This window comes from Gopherus flavomarginatus, chromosome 6 (assembly GCF_025201925.1).
Source record: "Gopherus flavomarginatus isolate rGopFla2 chromosome 6, rGopFla2.mat.asm, whole genome shotgun sequence".
NCBI lineage: Eukaryota > Metazoa > Chordata > Testudines > Testudinidae > Gopherus > Gopherus flavomarginatus.
Genome location: NC_066622.1, coordinates 89,591,572 through 89,611,603, shown reverse-complemented (window position 1 = coordinate 89,611,603; position 20,032 = coordinate 89,591,572). Strand labels below are relative to the sequence as shown.

Below are 20,032 nucleotides of genomic sequence, written 5' to 3'. Positions count from 1 at the left end.
ATGGCCAAAGAGAAAGAGAAGAATTTAAGATGAGAGAGTGTAAAAATGGATAAACCTCTGAAATTTTTCCTTGTTCTTATCTCACAGATGAAAAATAAACTAGCTATGAGCTGTACTGATGACCAAAGCAGAATCAGTCAATTAAGAAATATAAATGCTAATTTGGCACATTTGCCATTATACTGATTATCCAATGTAATCACACAGTCTATGATAGCGACCGATCAAATTATCATTAGTATTATTGGCTCATGCAATACTATTGCGAATTTCCTATTCTGCTCTCACATGTCTAGTAAGAACACAGAATGCAGAGCAAACCTGATTGCAAGATTCCATCATGCCATGTGTAAAAAGTGCAAGTGAATCCAACCTGATTTATTTAAAAAGTGTAAAGCAGGGCTTACAAAAGAGTAAGCCACCGCATAGGAATGTGACTGTCTATTCTAATCTTATTCCTAATACAACTATTTTTTGTTTATGTTGCTGACAAATAGATGTCTTTTAGAAAATCTCTAGACTTTCAAGCATTTCTTCTCAAATGTGACATTGAACAGGATAAAATGAAGAGACATGAACAACATTAGCAAGCTAGCTTTATGCTCAAAAAAGACTCTTATTAAAAATTACTCTTAAACCGTACTATGCTTACTGAGAATATCACTTCAGAGTTCTATTTCCACTTGCTGAATTGTTTTCCTTCATAAGCAATAAGTTGGCCGTCCAGAGATTTTTATTCTTTGTGACATTCAGGTACTTAAGCCTCAGGCGCCAACATCCTTAGAAAGGTTACAGAGTGGTAATGCTTCAGATCTGAAAAACTGCAGCGAGGCACTGAATCCTGGACCTCAATTATTTCAAGACTTATGCTGACAATTGGCAATATCGTTGGGTCCCCCACAACCTTCCTTCTAGCTGCATGACATTGTTATCCAAATATTTCCTTTGGCTGAAAATGCAGCTTGGTTGAGGAAATAACTGAATTTATGTGAATGGGAGCTCTTATTTATGATGGTTCCGTTCGCTAGATGATTCATGCCTCCAATAAGAATATTTTAATGTGTTGAGCTATTTGTATTGAAGGCACCATCTGAGAGCAATATCACTTGGCGGTCACTGGATGGCTGATTTTGTTTGGTACTCCTCAGTATATGCCTATGTAGACATTATTACCTTGTTAAGAATCAAAGATGCTGCTTTGCTGGACACTGCTTTTCTTCTTTTTGCTTTTTTTCTGCTTTTTTAAACTCTCACTTTTCCTTCCACACCAGTGAATCATAGTCTCTCGCCCTCCATTGGCCACACCCCACCCAGCGCTGCCAAAACACCGCCCTCCCCAGCCCTCCAAAACACAACATTCCTCCCCCCTGAACATCAGTTCATTGAGGGGCAAATCCCAACGAGCCTTTATAGACCCCAGGGGCCATCTTGCCCAGGGGCCAGGCGTGCCCAGGGGCTGCTCCCCAGACCAGGTTCCCCCCCACCCCCTGAACTCCCCTGGAGGGTGCACAGCCCCCCCATGAGCCCCCCCCTTCCTGGCAGCCCTCGCCCCGAGTCCACTCACTGGCTTTCCCGGGCTTGGGCCACTGCAGCAGCTCAGCAGGGAGGAGCTGCCTTCTGGAGGCACCAGAGAGCCAGAACCACGGAGGAGTCGGCGCGGTGCTCTAGGCATCCCTGCCATAAATTTAAAAACAAAATTTAACTCCCCTCTTTTCTCCCCCATTTTTGATATTCCTCAGATGCCACTTCCTCACCAGCCCCCATAAATAAATGCCCTTTGCAGCATGCCCCGAAGGTCTGATTTTTGGGGGTTCAACCCAGGCCAGTAAGGGGTTGTGTCACCACCTGCCCTGCAACTCTGGGTGCCTTACATGCTACATTGCTGTGCTCACAGCCCAGACAGCAACAGCCAACACACAAGCATGTAGGTCATACCCTGGCTTCCACGGCCCAGTTACTGTTCGCAGAGTAACCCCAACACCTCCCTAGTCCCAAATTTCCCTAAAACTGTCTCCCACTCTCCCTCCAGTGTCCAGGTCTTTCCTGGAACAGTCACAGAAGTTAAGTTCCCTGCTCCTTTAAAGAGACAGAAACATCAGATTGTTACCTTGACTGGACTTAAACAATGACTTTTATTCAGTTAAAGTATTCGGCTGGTTTAGATGAAAAGTAAAACAAGTTTATTTAATCAAAATATTAGTGAGTTCAAGTATAAGCGATAAAGACAGAAAAGGTTACAAACAAAACTTAAAATGGTTTTCTAACAGGGCTAAGACCAAATTTAACAAGCTACTGTCTTTGTTCAAGATAGTTTCCTCACCAATCTTCCTTTTACAGCAATGGCTGAGTAGACCTTTAGTCAGGATCCCCACAGCGTTTAAGGCGCTGGGTTTTCTTGTCTCCTCAGGTGACGGAGAACTCAGCAGCTCTCTACTCCTCTCTTTATAGTCCAGTGAACCTCTGAAAATTCTCTCTGAAAGTTAATTGATCCTACTTCAAGATGCAGGAAGGATTCCTGGGGCAACAGCCTTCATTCCCCTCTGAGATTCTTAAGTGATCACTTTCTCCCGACTTGCTGACCTGATGGCTTTGTTTGCTTGGCATGTATTTGTGATTTTCTTTGGTCACACCTTCAAGCAGGCGGAAACACATTCCTCTGTCTAGAAGAAAACTGACATGCCTGGTTTAAATACATTTTAGTTATAATACCAGCACCTCTGTATAATCCTTTGTGGGCTGACTGTACATAATTCATGCAAGAATATTATGATCAGTGAGTTATTTGTTTTCCAATGACATATTATATGTCACCTTTTGGGAATATATTGTGACAACAGTATGTTAGATGTAGTGAGTAGGCCAGCCCTGACAAGAGTTGCTGACAGAGTAGTGAACCACCAATGAGCATCTGTGTCATGAATGGTCAATAGACTTAGGCCATTTTGGACCAGGGAGGAAGCTAGTTTCAGAGTTGAGGGGCTACCACAGACAGAGAACACTATCACTTTCTCATCCAGGGGAATGCAACTCCAGTGACTGCTGATTGCAGTGTGGTAGTATGGCTTGAAGAGATCGGTGGTCTCTCAAGTTGGTCTTAAGCCATTTTGATCTTTATAGATCACATCCAAATTCAGTCCACAAACTGAAGCAGATCTTGGAGCACAGATCATATGTGCTGTCATTGAGAAGCACAATTTCACAGGGAGGCTGCTACATTCTGCACCAGCTTAAATTTCCAGAGTGGTCCAGAGTGTACCCTCAAGACTGGGTTTCTGCAGAGAGTACATGGGCAGTTATGGGACTGCATGGATGTAACTAAAGAAAGATATTCTCCCCACTCCCCAATGCAGTTGTACATGTGCAGCAAAGCAAAGAATCCACTACAAATGAAGAGGGGAAAATGCTAAAAAGAAACCAGGAATTTCCAAGAGTTTTGAGTTCTTTCCCAGCTCAGCCACAGACATTCCTGTGTCTCAAGCAAGTCACTTAGGGCCTGATCTGCTCCTACTATAGTCAAAGGCAGAACTCCCATTGACTTCAATGGTGCAGGATCAAGCCCTTAATTGAATTCTGCAACAGTTTCCCATAATTTTAGTAGTAATTCCCTATCTCACAGTGTTGGTGTAGCAAGCATAACTCCATTAATGTTGTGAAGTGTTCAGAGACTAGCGTGATGAGAATCATAAAAAGCCCTTAAAAATAAAAAGGGTGTAAATTACCCCAATCCTACAAACTAGTTAGTGGAAGAACAATTTTTAGGAAAAATATAAGCAAGGGGAGAGACTCAATTTACCATGACTGGATATTTTAATTAAGATTAAACTACCCCAATGTTTGTGCTCATAATATTTGGGAATATTTTTAGCGACCACTTCATGCTTGTTTTAAATCTGAAAATCCTGACTTACTTGATTTAAGTCTATTTTAACAATACCTTTTATCTTTGTCTTACTAAGAAGCCAGCTCATTTCTGTTAAATAAACCAAAGACATACAAGTATTAGTACTTGAGGGTTAAGTGAATTAGAATGATAATTGCGGATGTAAGGAACAACAAAGGTGCCACTAGAGTATATCTGTGGGCAGCTGGTATGGCAGATTTTGCCAATATTAGTGTTAATGTGGGAATACAGCAATATGGTAGCTGCTAACATTTCACTCAATAAATCTCAGTCCATTTTCTAAATATGGCTAGCCTTTTGGAGAACCATGCTCAGTATTTCATTGTGCCGATGGCAAGATTTTATGTGAATCCCACTCAAATGGCAAAAGGCATTCATATGAGTTTTTAAATTTTTTTTCCTCTCAAAATCTAGCACATAGCAAGAGATAATACATGCACAAAATATTCACAGCAAAATGGTGCAATGCTCCCTATGGTGGTTTTTCTCAGATGGTTTAAGCCCTCAGAGAAAACGTGTCTGTGCTGTCAAATTCATTTGACAATGTTTTGTTAATATTATATTTAGTTTGTATGTAATTTTTTTTTGAAATTGAGCTCTAAAGTTGCTTAGTACATTTTCTTTTTAAAGAACACTAGACATTAAAAGTAAGAACCACATAAATGTTCACAGTAACTGCTTATATGAGTGGGCAGTCTTCAGAAGTTATCAATTCCACACAGATCTGGTACTTTTCACAACTTACAAAGTTATTCAACACAATTTTCTAGATAGAAAATTACAAAGAATGCAATTAGAATGTGTTTCTAAAACTACTTCTTGCAATGAGCTTGCCTAGAGGTGGGTCCTTAGGTAACATATTTTGGACCAAGAACTCTCTGTTCCGATCAATATCTCTTTGAGAACTTTGTCTATCTGTCTAAGTTAGTTCCTCCTCCATCTACTTCAGACACTCTTCCCTGTTTCTGTGACTATCCTCCAGTGCTTAATTTGTAATGAAAGAGGTGCTGGGGCTCAATTAATTAGGAGCTCAAGCAATTTTTTTTTAACATTCATAACTGATTAAGCAAGCTCAGAAGTGCCGGGGCTATGAACTGCCAAGCCTAAAGGTGCTGGGGGTCAGTCTTGGCACAGATTAAGCTCTACTATCCTTTCCACTCCCACACACTGTCATTCCTTCCCACAAAGAGTTTTCTTCTGATAATGCTACCTCTCATGTTTCCATCTGATGCTCACGCAACTCTATACCCAGGCTACTGATGGTCACCCAGTGGCAAGTACGCTCTCATAAGTTCAATGTTATTATGAGAATCTATGACAGCACAAACAACTACAACATCATCGTTTTTGGAGGGCCAAACACCATTAACACTTTAAAGGGATCTTGGTCAGGGAATAAAAAATCTTTGACAAGATGCACAGACAGCAGCAAATTGCAACATTCACAGGGCTTGAGTGCAAAACATATAGGATAGAGCTGGCTTAATCCTTGGGTCCATTTTGTTTTATGGAAAATGGCCACACTGCAAATATTAAGATGATGCAATAGTAGATATTTATTATCAGTGGGGGTTGGAAGGCTTAGATTTTATCGGTAAATGTTGGTAAACATCAATTTCACCACACATATAAAAAACAATGAAAAAATATTTGCATCGATGACAATCAACATTTACAGATAGGCAATGTTAGAAAAATGCTGTTTGAGAACATATTAGTGTTTAATTTAAGGATATTTACTTGGCACATTTTGGCTTGTGATTTTGACAATTTGTTTTGTAATGGTTATAAAGGTTTAATATTTTTAATCTCTGAGTCTAGTGTCATTAAAAAATTATTGTCTGTCCCCCCTTGTCTGACACCCCCTCTCCGTAATTGCCCACTACTTTGAAAATTGAAATCAATATAACTCTGGGAAAAATTAAAAATCCATCTTTTTCCACAGCTGTGAAAATTAAAAAGAATAAAATCTGGAAAAAATGCTTTAAAATAATCAATATTACCTGTCAAAATTATTAACCAACAAAAAACTGAATCCCACTAAGTCTGATCATCAGTGCATATGAAAAAGTCCTGACTTAGAAAAATAAGAAAAGTGAACTTTCTTACTGTGCTACCCACTAATTTTGCACCTTGATTCCCCTATGCCCCTGAAGTATGGCATTTGAATGTTTAATACAAAGAAAAGTTAAAACTAAAATGCATTGAAAAATTCACCATTAATCCACAGCTAATCGTCAGCACCAGCTAAACTACAAACATGCGTCGAGAGGTTGAATTCAAAACCTCCAGTTGCATAAATACAGGCTACTATTTAGTGAACTGAAGAGGAATTTCCATTAACACTAAGTAGTAACGTTGCTTATCTGCTTGTTAGCCTAACCACCAGAATAAGGGTTCTCAATTTTACTCCACCTGCCACCAAAATTTTATTTCTGTGACTACTAAACTACTCAATTTCTTTCTTCCATGGCTTTACATCTGCAACTCCTTTTGTGAACTTATGACAGAAATCTTAATATTGCTTCAGTAAAAGAAAACCCACAAAACTAAAAAATGTCTATGCTATATTATGGACAAAGTAAGTATTTATATTTGTATTCATACGAATGTGATAATTTCACACTTAAAATATCAAAACCTGTAATTTATATATTTTTATTGAAAATTTAATGACTTGCATATTTCCTAGTGAGATATAGTTAAGACTAATTAATGGGCTAATTAACGCAGCTACTTACATTCAGGGCCGGCTCCAGGCACCAGCTTATCAAGCAGGTGCCTGAGGTGGCCACTCCGGAGCGGGGCGGCACTTTCAGGTATTTGGTGGCAATTCAGTGGAGGGTCTCTCACTCCCGCTCGAAGTGAAGGACCTCTCGCTGAATTACCACAGATCGCGATGTTGCCACTTTTTTTTTTTTTTTTTTTTTTTTTTTTGCTGCTTGGGGCGGCAAAACCCTTGGGGCCGGCCCTGCTTATATTAGAATGTTAGTGTCGCAAACATAAAGGAGAGAAATGCCCCCCCTCCACCCCCCCAATGAAAACAGCAAATGGCTGGTCTGTAGAAAACTGTTGAGGCCAGGAAAACAGATTCTCAACCCACATTTGGGTCATAACCACAGGCTTCAAAAATATTGCTCTGGAAAATGAGACTATTGTATCTCAAAGACGTGAGCCAGTTGGTTTCTATTAAAGATAGAGAAATATTAAGTATGAACAAAAGCATGTTTACAGTTAGCTATTCATAAAACATTCAAACTCTGTCAAATAAACCTGTTTAGGTAGCGTTAAAAAAGTCAGAATCCATTCCTATGGTTCCCCTAGTTACAAAGATTTTGACTCACTTATCACTCACAATATCTAATATACTATGGTGAAGGCTTCATTAGAAATATTAAATATACACATACTTATGGACCTCAAATGTTTTTCTTTTTCAGATTACTCAATCATATGACTTTATGCCGATTTAGGGCCTTTGTATTTAGTCCTTATATGTTCAGAACTGTCACTTCATTAAAAACTCTGTGCATATTGGAACTCCAGCACAAGGCCTTAAAATATCATTTTATTGGTTCCAGAAGTTGTGACATGAATTCCAAGCACCAAAATGAATTCCGGAAACAACGTGGCTGAACAAATGCAGTAAAATAAGATTTGAAATACAAAGTATCTTGTATATAGGATTTTTTTAAATAAGTTTGAGGCCAATCACTTTCTCAAACAGTAAACATTATCAAAATAAGGACAGAATATCATACATATATATAGCATTTGTATATTAATTTAAATACAAAAACAAACGGCATACGCATGCACACTGACCTATGTCAGATTAAGATGTTTGTTATTGCAGTATATATGTGAATTAGACATACTGAAAATAAAAATAAAATGTGTTTGAGGTAATAATATATGTGAATACATTACTGCAGTACTACTTCAGGTGTACTATTTAATCTATATTTTGCATTGCTTCAGTGGTCACCAAGAACTTTATGATCATAAGGAGGCATAAGATTTATATTCTTAAATTCCAAAATACAAGCATCAACCTCTCAAGTTAAGGGTCACATGAGTAGGTCTGACATTCCATCCAGTGGTGCCCCCAGTTTTACGTAAACACTAACCAGTACAATACAAGGCCCAGTTAGAAAAACCACGTGTCCTTGAGCATCTGGAGTTCCCTAGAGTTTAACTCCTGGGGTTTGGTGTCAGTTATACAAATAAGAAAATATTATTCAGTCATAGCAGTGTTTAGGCTTATGACATAAATTTGAGAACAGGTCTGGCCTTCCATCCAGAAGAGGGCATCATCTCAGTCTTTCCCCCGCCATCATACATAAACATACAATTAAATAAACAATTAAAATAAAATCAGTAAAACTTACTTATTCCACAGAAACAGCCACATATCTATGAACAGATGAGTAACTTGAACTGATACGCAGCAAATCTCTCTCCTGTTGATTTAAAGAAAACACTTGCCTTTGAATGTTGCTTTTAGGAAAGTTTCCAACCTATTTCCATTACTTTGAGCATGGATGGAGATGTGAGTGCAATTTTATTATAAATTAACTTGAGAGTTTCCCAGACAAAACCTGCCTACATTGACAGTGGGAAAAGCCTAAGAAAAATGCATATAAAAATTGCATATGCAAATTTTAAAGTTCTGCAGTTGGCACCCTCCAGATCCCTCAATTATCTCATACAAATACATCAATCCACCCCTTCCCACTATCAGTTCTTCCCCACTCCTCCTCCATCAATTATTTCCCCCTCCATCAATTTGATTTTGCCTAATATTCATCAGTCCCCTTCTTCCATCTCCCTCATTTTGGTTCCCCTGGTCTATTCATCATCTTCCCTTTGTAGTCCCTCAGTTTCCTATTTCCCTAGCCTTCCTTTCCTCTCCTCACTTCAGTTTTCCCTTCTCCCGAAGCTTCACCCCAGTAACTAATACTCAGGCAGGGCTGGCTGGCCTCTTTGCTTAGCAGCTGCAGTTGCTCTGCTCGCTGGTATTGGTGGGCATTTCTCCCTCCCTTTTTTCCTTCTGCTGACTGTGCTCAGCTCATCCAGTCCTGGGCTCCTCCCTTAGCTTTCTCTGAGACTATCCTTAAAGAACAGGGGAGTTGCTGAAGCCAGGAATGCAGCCTGACTGGCTGACAGGGAAAATCATAACCAGCTCCACCCACCTTGGCAACTAGCCAAAAGCAAGACAAACCTGCTGGGCGAGGTGGGGGGCAGAAAACAAACTGAAAAGCCATTGTTTCCAGCAAAAAACTAGGCAGATCTGTGTCTGGGATTTGTATTATTAAGATAATGTGCACCCCTGACTCTTCATAGAACCCAGTGCTTCTGATGTCCTTCCCCTCTGCAGAGGGCCTCACAGTTCCCTTTACCACCAATCATGGTAGGCTATGGGTGGAGGAGGAGGTCTCTGTGTTACCCAAACTGCACACTTTCCAGCTGTCATGATTTTCTCATGACATAGAAATTATTTGTTGGCCTTTGTTATGACCCTTTGGCATATGCCCAGCTGACTCCCTGTGTCATTGCACATACTGTGCTGCTGGAATGTAAGCATTGACTTGTCCAGGGCTTTACTATAATTCTGAAGGAAATCCATGGCCATTCAGTGTTGAAGAGGATGGGGAACGCCAATTTCAATGAACCAGCAATTCTCCTTGTCTTTATTCTTTAGCTTCTGTAGGACCATGGAAGTCCTTTAGGCTCAGAAATGGAGGTACAATTGGAATTTGTGTGTTTGGGGCACATTTTCTAACTTGGTTCTTAATTCTACTAAGGGACTGAGCACGCTCCATTGCCACTGAAGTCAATGGGAGTGGAGGGTGCTTAGCATCTCAATGGATCATGTCCTTGCTCTGGCATTGTGGAGTGGGATAAGCTGGGAGAAAAAGGAAGGGACCAGAGAAAAGAGGAAGAGGAGGGAGAGAACAAAAATTCAGGCAATGGAGTTAAAATAAATGTGTGGAGGAATGAAAATTAAAAGAGTAACATAAAATCACATACATAAAAGTGTTGGAAAGTGCCATAGAAATGAAAAACTAAGAAGAAAAGGGAGATAGTCACAGGAGAAAAATATACTAGAAAGCAGATGAGACAAATAGAGCAAAGAAAGTAAATAGCAAATTCTAAATAGGTTTTAGAAAATATAATAGGAAAATATATAGAAGAAAAGAAAAAGGGAGGGGAAAAGAGGGAACTGAAAAAGACACATGGTAAATTATTCTATTGAATTTAAATGGTTGGATTTTTTTAAGTCAACATAATTAAAGTAAAAATATCCCAGGGGAACCAGTCCTGCTTTTTAATGATCAGTACTGCACACAATATAGGAATGATGGGCAAAAAATATAATTAAAGCATCTAAATGCCTTCAGAGCCTACCCCCCCATTCACACAGTTCACAAGTGCCTCACCTGCAAATGACCAAAGTCTACCACAAACTGAGAGATGCAATTAACCACAGCAGCCAGGGAAGTAAGCAGGTTAAGTGCACTGCAGTAGTGAGTCATTTTTGCACATGCAGTTATTTGCACAAGTTAACTATTATTTGCTCATGCATATTATATTATTATTATATATTAGCAACATAACCATCAGACCTCTTTGCACAAACATCATTTGTATGCTTAAATGGAGGGGCACAAGCCCCTTTGAAAACACAGCCCTTCAGCTATAACCATTGCACATTTTATTTTTACATGCAAAAATCCATTATTGGAAAGTCAGAGTCTTCAAATGCATACTTTTTAACAACACTTTCCAGACTCTGAGCACAAGACTTGCAGATGCCTTTTGAGTGAGCTTTATCTGGCAGTGAGCAAAATCACCTGAGGCTATGCAATTTCTTCCCATTTCCACTCTCTCAAAAGAGGGGTCCTACCAAAACACATTTCCTCTAGAGAAGAGGGATGGACTTCATTCTCTCCAGACCCAGTTACTGCTGCTCCTTCACTTGTTTAGAAGGGCTCACTGGAGAGAAATTCAAGAGTCTTCCCCTCTCCTTCGGGGCCAAATACTCTGTTTCCTCACCTGCTATCTGAGCAGACTGATGATACCACAGCAGCAGTTGCATCCCCTGAAACTAGAGCTATAATGCTTCAGGGGATATGTTGCCAGGGGAAAAGCAAACTCATACATCAAGGTCTTGAGACATTTAAAAACCATCTCTTACTAGCATTGAACAATCACCTAGACAGAATGGTTAGCACAATTAGTGTGATTTTTCTGAATTTCACATATGTGTATCAGACTCAGATTTGTGTATGATACCTGGTTTGAAGGTGTTAGCCAGACAAAGGAATTTTATTCCCAGGAATCTTCACAAATAGATTAAAGCTACAGAAGTTCCAGTCAGTAGGCTCACATGATTGTTCTTGATGCAGTATATTCTGGTTACCTATTTCTTTTCAGTGACAAATGAGTACCATACCTTCTGGCTTCCTATATTTTGTTCTCTTTTGTCACTTAGATTTCATGGTGTTTGTATGTCCTTTTCCCTGACAGGCCCAAGAAGAGGGTCATGCACTAAGACCTTGGCCTTAGTGAGCTAAGCATTTGTCAATACAGTACCCTCAATTATTACAGTGGCTCTGGGCTTTGTAACTGCCCAATCAACTTGTAAGTTGCACTTCCATATAAGGTTACCTGGGTGTGGTTTTTACTGCACATGCATAAACATGTCAGGCCATTGTGGTAGATTTTCACCCTATATGATGAATTTACACAAATAGATCATAGTATTTTACACAACATTCTTCCACATAAGATCATGAAACATTTTTAGAACAGAAAACAGCCATTTGGCCCAATACACCTATTCTCAATTGGCTGATCATAACCTCATCTTTCTGTGTATTCACCATACAGCATTTCCTCCTCCAGAAACGAATCTACTGTACATTTCTCTTGAAAGCAAAAATACATTGTTTAATTTATTCCATATGTGAATTACTCTCTCTGAGAGATAACAGGAACATGAGAATGGCCATAGTGGGTCAGACCAACAGTCCATCTAGCCCAGTATCTTGTCTCTGGCAGTCGCCCATACCAGAGCTTCAGTGGGAGTATACAGAACAGGCAGTTGGAGTGATCTACCATTGTCTTCCTCGCCTATCTTCTGGCAGTCAGAGATTTAGGGCTGTCCTAAATTTAGACTGAGGTCGCTATTTATTATTGTTTTCTAATTTTTGAATTATGATCCCTTAATTTTTAATCTTGCAGTAGTGAGAATGTTTCTATTTTAAATCAATATAAAAGGCCAAACAATCCTCTTCTATACAAATATTCCTAAAGGGAAAATTACATCTACATTCCCATGGCTCAGAAACCACTAATGTCAAACTAACCTTAGCTGGAAGGATGAGTGTTAGCACGGAAAGGATAAAAACAAGGTCTCATCCACGCAGAAAGACTAATTCTCCACTGCCTTGCACCTGGTGTAGCCATCAACACATTGTACTCACCTTACACAGCATTAAGTGACTATGCAAGACACAAGGAAGTGGAGACTCTTGCCCAGGCAATCGGAAGGAATACAAGGGATAACTATCACCAACCTTGAAGATCTCTGGACTGGTCAAAAAGAACAAGGAGTACTTGTGGCACGTTAGAGACTAACAAATATAAGGTGCTACAAGTACTCCTCCTTCTTTCTGCTGATACAGACTAACACAGCTACCACTCTGGACAGGTCAGGAAGTTCTTCACAGTTTTGAAAATTTTCTGCTCTTAACTACATGGACTAGAAACCTTCCTCAGCTTTTCTTTCTACTGCCTGGCTTTGTGACCACACTGCTATTGGTTCCCCCTTCTGCACACGCTCTCCATCACACTTCCACGAGGGCTCGCAGACCATAGAGCAGAAATGAATGTTGCTTCCATGGCACTCACTGGAGAAAATCCACTCGTTTTAGGGGGAAACTTTGGCTTATTCCACTTCTGGCCTGACATATCCACTGGTATCCCACAAAATCACAAAGGTAGTGTCCTTGTTGAAGGCCTTGCACGAGTATAGTTGTCATTTACATGTTGTACATGACACTCACACATTCTGCAATTTAATCAGAGTGGATAAAAATCAATGTGTTTTTTAATTAAAAATTGATTTTTGTTTAAATTAAATTAAATACATGTTTATTTTTTTAAAACTTATTTAAAATTAAATTTGAAATTGACAAGTTATGTTAAGGCCTAAACTTATGATGATCTAGTTAAATAATTTAAATGAAATTCAAGAAAATATTAAGCAGTACATGCTTGCTGTCATGTTTTAAAGAAAGTCATACTACTGAACTGGTGGAAGTCATCTGGAACCAGAGTTTGTTGAAGTGCTAAACCAGCTTTTGACAGCAGTAGCCTCTGCTGCAGGTGCAGATAAATATCTTCTTTATTTCAGTATATTCAACTAATTCATCCAAGTTAAGAAAGCAACTGGAAGCTGAAAAAGCAGCAAAACTCGTTTCCCTCTTCCAATCTAGTAAAAAGAACTAGGTGTGAGTGGATGAGATCTGCTAGTTCTAAAATTCTAAAGGATGTGGTGACCAGAATCGGTTCAATTAACTATAAATAACAATTGCTTTGTTTAATAATAAATCAATTTTAAAGGCAAAACATGTTTTGGTAAACTTCTTTTTCTTATGTATCCAATACATTTAAGGTAGTTTTATGTAATAACAAATTAAAAATGGTGTTTGTGCATTTTTAATTGAATTTCCATCCAAATAGACAATCGGATGTAAAACATTAATCATCTAGGTGCAGATTTTTAAAGGTATTTAGACATTGCTTGTGCTCAGCAAAGCAATGCCTATGTTATTTAGGAGTCCAAATCTCATTTTCAAAAAGAAATGTAGGCACTTAGGAGTTTAAATAGTCCATCAACTTTAAAATTTAGACTCCTAAGTAACTACTTTCCTTTTGAAAATGACATTTGGACTCCTAAATCACATAGGCATTGCAATGTACAGCATCACAATGCCTAAATATCTTTTAAAATCTGGGCTCTAGTAAATAAGAAATGCATCATTCACCATTTTCTAACATTAAGAAGGTAAACATTAAGAATCTGAAGAAATATAAGTTGTGCTATATAATTGCTTAAATGTGTAAAGATCTAGTGTATTCTCCTGGTTAGAAAAAAAGTATTGTAAAGGCTATCTTTAGCTGAAAATGATCATGTTTTAATGTATCTCATCCTGTGAGAATAAACCTTGCTTTAGTTAATTTCTTAAAAAATACAAATGCAAAACATTAACATGTATTTAAATCAAAGGCCCTGCTTGCTGATTTAAATCATAATTAAAACTGGTGATTAAAATCTCTTTGATTTAAATCAATTCACCCAGGATATAATGCAATTTTCTGGAGCAAGCGCCATTTCTTTCCAGTCCTTGGTGCAAAATGGAGTGAAACATAGGGTTAAGTATACTGTGGGCCATTTTTTTCAAAATGAACTCTACAACTGCACCAGTAGTTTTGTGAATAAACTTCCCCTTTGGGGCCAAATAACAGGATTCCAATTTCTAACATCCTGATCATAGGAGTGCTCAGTCAAACGTTTCAGGATAGATCTGTCGCTGGTATAAAGTGTTATAGCGCCATTAGCTTCAATAATGCCATAATCATTTACACCAGCTGTCCCCTCAAAATTTACACTTGTAAAAATTGCAAATACAAATTTAGAGTCTAAGTTGAGACCTCTCTGAAACTTTGACTAATAGCCTGACGGCCCTGCACAAATCTAAAACCTGTGGCAGCTTTTAGGAAAAAGCTTATTGCATTTGCTTTGGTTACTCTCTCCATGAAGTTAACACAGATTGGGCACAAGTCAAACTTTTCAGATTTCTTTCCCCCACCCCCCCAGCATTCAATTTGTAATAATGCATTAAAAATGTTCTCTCAAAGACTCCATTTCCTTTTCAATTACTCAAACATTAAAACCTAACTCCTGTCTTAAAGATATACTGTTCTAAGGAACAGAAATGTCTGCATAAATCTTTTTGATAATGGTGCTCTTCTTTCCAAACATTTCCTTGATGTAGAATACAAACTGAGCTCCAGTGTCAAGTCAACTAGGATTTCAGCTTGGCCTTTGTATGTTGGCATTAATTAATTCAGTCCAAGAAGTTCAGACAAAGACACAAACAAAAAGTTCTCTAAATATATTACATAAGGCATTCACAATATTTTGATTCATTCCTCTCCAGGAGCCCAGCAGAGTCAAAGAATAGTGTACAAAGCATGTTTAGACACTATAAAAAGCACTAGAAAGTGTAAGAATAGTTTAAAAAAACATTTATTTAAAGGCTTGCATTTTGAGGGCCATTGTGAAGTATTTCCTAATTAATTTACGCTTCAGAGTTCTAAACAACTGCAAGCTTAATGAAGTGTAGATTTCTTCACGTTAGGAAACAGGACAAAGGGTTTCCTATTAACAATGAAGAAAAGAAAGCAGAAGATAGAAGACCTCATCCAAAAATTACTGGAGCTTTTCAGTATTTTAAATATTAAACACCAAGTCAGCAATTCCTGCCTGGGTTCCACTATTTGCACCAGCTAGGAAATAAAAAAATAAAATAAAATAAAATAAAAACAATCCAAAAAACCCATCTTTCTCTTTCCCTAACAATTTGTGCAATCAGTGTAAAGCCAAGTACAATAAAACATAGTATGTAATACAATGACAAACCCAGCCTACCAAAGAAAGCTCATAAATCCTTCACCAAAAAGTTTATCACCACATTTATATAGATATTGCAAGAAAACTAAAACAAATGCTGGGAATTGGCCCAGTACACAGTCAACATAAAGACATACTTCAAGCCAACTAATGTACATTGTATTTTGCTTAGGAATAAGAGTGCAGCATATAAAAGTCTACTTTTTTATCAGGGGCTTGTGCTGGAATTTAAATTTGACCACTTTTGCAGGAGCACATTCTGTGCCCTCGCCACAGCCCCAAGGCTGGAGGAGCTCACTCTCCCCATGGCAGTCCTGGGACTGAAGGAGTTCTGTGCCCCTGCCAATTAAGGGGGTGGGGGCTGTGTCTCTGTTGGCCCCTCTCCCCCATTGTGCATGCCCCATCAGATAAAACCAAGAATTTTCTTTTGAACAAGTCACTTAAACCTAAAAGTATAAAAACATAGGGGTGGGGGGAACTTACCCCAAAATGTCTTCGCCTTCCACTGAGACGAAAGGGATGAGGTAAGATCTTTTATTGCAGTGGTTCTCAACCAGGGGTACATGTACCCCAGGAGTACACACAGGTCTTTCAGAGGTTATATCAACTCATCTAGATAATTTGCCTAGTTTTACAACAGGCTACATAAAAAGCACTAGCAAAGTCAGTAGAAACTAAAATCACATACAAAGACTTCTTTATACTGCTCTGTATGCTATACACTGAAATATAAGTAAAATATTTATATTCCAGTTGATTTAGTTTATAATTATATGGTAAAAATGTTCAGTAACAGGGTGCTGTGACACTTTTGCATTTTTATGTCTGATTTTGTAAGCAAATAGTTTTTAAGTGAGGTGAAGGTACACAAGACATATCAGACCCCTGAAAGGTGCAGTAGTCTGTAAAGGTTGAGAGCCACCATTTTACTGAGCCAACTTCAGTCTTTTGAGCTTACACAGAGCTCTTCTTCAGGACTGTGAAATGTACTCAAATATCACAGCTAAATACAAGGTGTAACAGATTGTTTAACAGAAGTACTTAACACATCTTTCAAAGGACCCTTCAAGACGAAGTGGCCAGTTAATACTTCTCCCATCACAGGGGGCAAAGGTGAGAAAAAAAGCAGCGGGGGAGCAGGTTAGAGATTGTTGTAATAAACTATAAATCCAGTGTCTCTATTCAGTCCATGATTTGTAGTATCTAGCAAAGTTATGAATTTAAGCTGATCGTTTGAAGGTGTTATGCAGGTTTCTTTTGAGGATGAGGACTGAATGGTCAGATATAGAATGATCGCTTCATGAAAAGTGTTCACCCACAGGTGACAGGGTGTTTTTGGCTTTTATCATTTTTCTGTGTGAGTTCAGTCCTAACCAAGAAAAGACCTATTATTTCATTCTTCTCTCTCCAAAGAGAAGTCTCACTTCCCCCAATCAATCTCCAATCATCCCCATGCTCTGGGTGTCCCTAAACTTTGACTGAGAGAAGTTAAGACTGGACAACAGGGGATGAGTCACTCTTTAATTGCCCTGTGCTGTTCATTGCCTCTCAAGCATCTGGCACCGGTCCTGTTGGAAGACAGAACACTGGGCTAGATGGACCATGGGACTGACCCAGAATGGCCAATCTTGTGTTCTAAATTCAAAGTAGATTTTGATATAAACTTAGGAGTGGTAGGAGATGGACACTCAGTTTGTTCAAAGAAACAAGTTCCATGCAAATATTGACTGCAATGTACAACTGGATATTGGGACAGAAAAAGGAAATCAAGCCATTTGTCCAGGAAAAGACACATTCCTTAGTGACATCTGTGTTTACACTGTGGTTCCTGTGTGAATAGAACCTCTGAATTCCAGTCTGTATAATACCACAAATAATCACCTTTACCTCAGAGATATTGAGGGATACATCACGAGTAGTGTCTCCAACAACGGTGGTTGCTTCCTAGGCTTATACCAGTGCAGGGAACGTTTCCATGGCAGTGTTCTTCTGTATCACAGTTATTTTTAAGACAAAGTTCCTTTCTGCTCCCTAAATTTTGTGGGGATGTTGTTGGAGGTGATATCAGTGCAATAAACTGTGGAACCATGTGCTAAATTGTAGTGCTATATGATAAATGCATTTATTATGCACTTTTGAGCACATCACCTGTTTTCTAGCAACTGACCCATCTGCCCAGGGACTTATTTTACCATTTCATACCAGTGAGTAGCTTCAGATAGCTCACATTTCTGCCCTCCTTTTTCTCTCTAAATGTAGAGCTTCCCTCATAAAGCTCAACACAGGCTGTATTCAATCTTGGGCCAGTAATAGCTTTTCTAGACCTAAAAATGTTACAACTTTAAAGCACAATATCTCGCTGCACTCCAGGGCTAGAAATGGATGTTTAAAAAAAATGAGAAACGGGAGAGTCCTGAGATACAGGACTTTAAAATCATGCCATTTTAAGGTTTATGAAAACTATTTTTGGTAATTTTAAAGATTTTTACATCTTCCTCTGGGTTTCCTGTAATTAGACTTTTGGGCAGGAATTTTCAAAGAGGCCTATGGGAATTAGGCACCCAACTAAATTAATTTCAGTGGCATTTGGGCACCTACCTCTCTAAGAGCATGGCTACACTTGCAGATGTAGAGTGCTGTGAGTTAAACTTGCCTTCGGAGAGCGTAGTAGGGAAAGCGCTGCAGTCTGTCCACACTGACAGCTGCTTGTGCATTGGCATGGCCACATTTGCCGCACTTGCAATGGCATTGGGAGTGGTGCATTATGGGCAGCCATCCCAGCATGCAAGTGACTGCAACGTGCTTGTCAAATGGGGGGGTGGGGTGGGATGGAGTGTGATAGAGAGTGTGTTGTGTGTATGTGGGGGGAGAGAGAGTGGGTTTTTGGGGAGATAAGAGCATGTCAGCATGCTGTCTTGTAAGTTCAGATAGTAGCAGACCCCCTTCTCTCCTCCACCCCTCTCTCTCTCACACAGAGCATTCCACACTAATCTGTCTCGGAGCAAAAACTTATCTGTCTTGGAGCAGATAAGTGGCCGGCTGTCAGAAACAGAGCTTTCAAATGGCATATCCGCACTCCTACAGTGAGTTCAAAACAATGAGAAGAGTGACCACTTGACTAAAGGGGATTATGGGACGTTTCAAGAGGCTGATCAGAGTGCAGTATTGCAACACCTCATCCACACTGGTGCCACAGTGCTCCAGCGGGGGTGCAGCAAATGTTATTCCACTCACTGAGGTGGAGTACCAGCAGTGCTGTACCCGTGGAGTCAGAGCGCTCTACGTGCCTTCCCAGTGTGGACGGGTAATGAGCTCGTGCTCCCGGGGCTCCTTTATTGCGCTGTAACTCACAAGTGTAGCCAAGCTCTTAGACTCCTTTTATTTTCCAACCTTAGCAACTAAGGCAGAAGGGTACTGTTTGTGGAAGGATACAAAACATAATCTAAATACATTTATTTTTAAACTTGCTAAAACATTCATAAAATATTTTTAAACATACATGGAATATACAGTGGTGCTGGGCTTTATAAAGATTTTATTGGCATTAGGAAGCATTTCTCAAATGAACTCCCTTCATGACTAGTGAGTGAGTGAGTGAGTAACAGGACTTCTCACACTCATTCCAGTCAAACCATTACATTGAAGCATGCCATCATGTTCTCCCTGGGTGTCTTATGTGCGTGCCCTTGAACGTATACACCATTTACATACAATAAAGTATCTCACTAGTTGTAGTCTGTTTAAGGAGCTTTTGTCTTAATCTATCTGAATTTCAAAGCCTAGATCTAATTGCAGGAGGATTATAATTGTCAACAAGATTTGAGCTTGGCTAAATGCTCCTTAAGGATGCCTAAACTTTTGTGAGCAGCTGATGTTCATAATCAGTTTAAAATGAATTTTAATTTATAGACACAGAGAACTATGCTAAAGAAACCAAAGCTTTTACAGTACCTGCTATTCAGATATACAGCACAGCCAATCCACACTGATGAAAGGAAAAGAGGCCTATTGCTTTTTCAATTCCTCTTCTTTCTAACTTTGGTCCATCAAGTTCTCAGAGAATAATCTGAAAACCATAAGATATTGCTTAAACAAAATCAAAGAGAATTTATAGAAAAAGATGTAATGAGAACAACGTGAGTAGTCCACCTGGACAACAGGCAGGGACGGATGGATGGGAGATCTAACCACACTTCTCATTCATAAAGCATTGCTCCAGCCATCCTACAACCTGGTATTAGCTACATGGAATGTAGAGGGATAAACAACAAGACCTACATCTTACTTACTCTGGTGCAACTGATCCATTTCAAGCTCTGAATAATGCAATAACAAGACAACTCAGTGAGTGTTTTGTTTCCCCTCCACCCCCCCCCCCCCGCAAACACAGATCAATAATCTTACATTGTTGGAAAGCCATCCAT

General features: G+C 39.1%; 1 protein-coding gene across 1 annotated transcript in view; it reads right to left on the bottom strand.

Annotated features, from left to right (window-relative positions):
- PHYHIPL (phytanoyl-CoA 2-hydroxylase interacting protein like) overlaps positions 1-8,553 on the bottom strand; it is a 91,481-nt gene extending 82,928 nt beyond the window's left edge. The window contains exon 1 of the mRNA XM_050958612.1: positions 8,293-8,553. The gene's annotated coding sequence lies outside the window, so the exon portion shown is untranslated. The remainder of the gene's footprint in view (positions 1-8,292) is intronic.
- Positions 8,554-20,032: the final 11,479 nt, after the last annotated feature.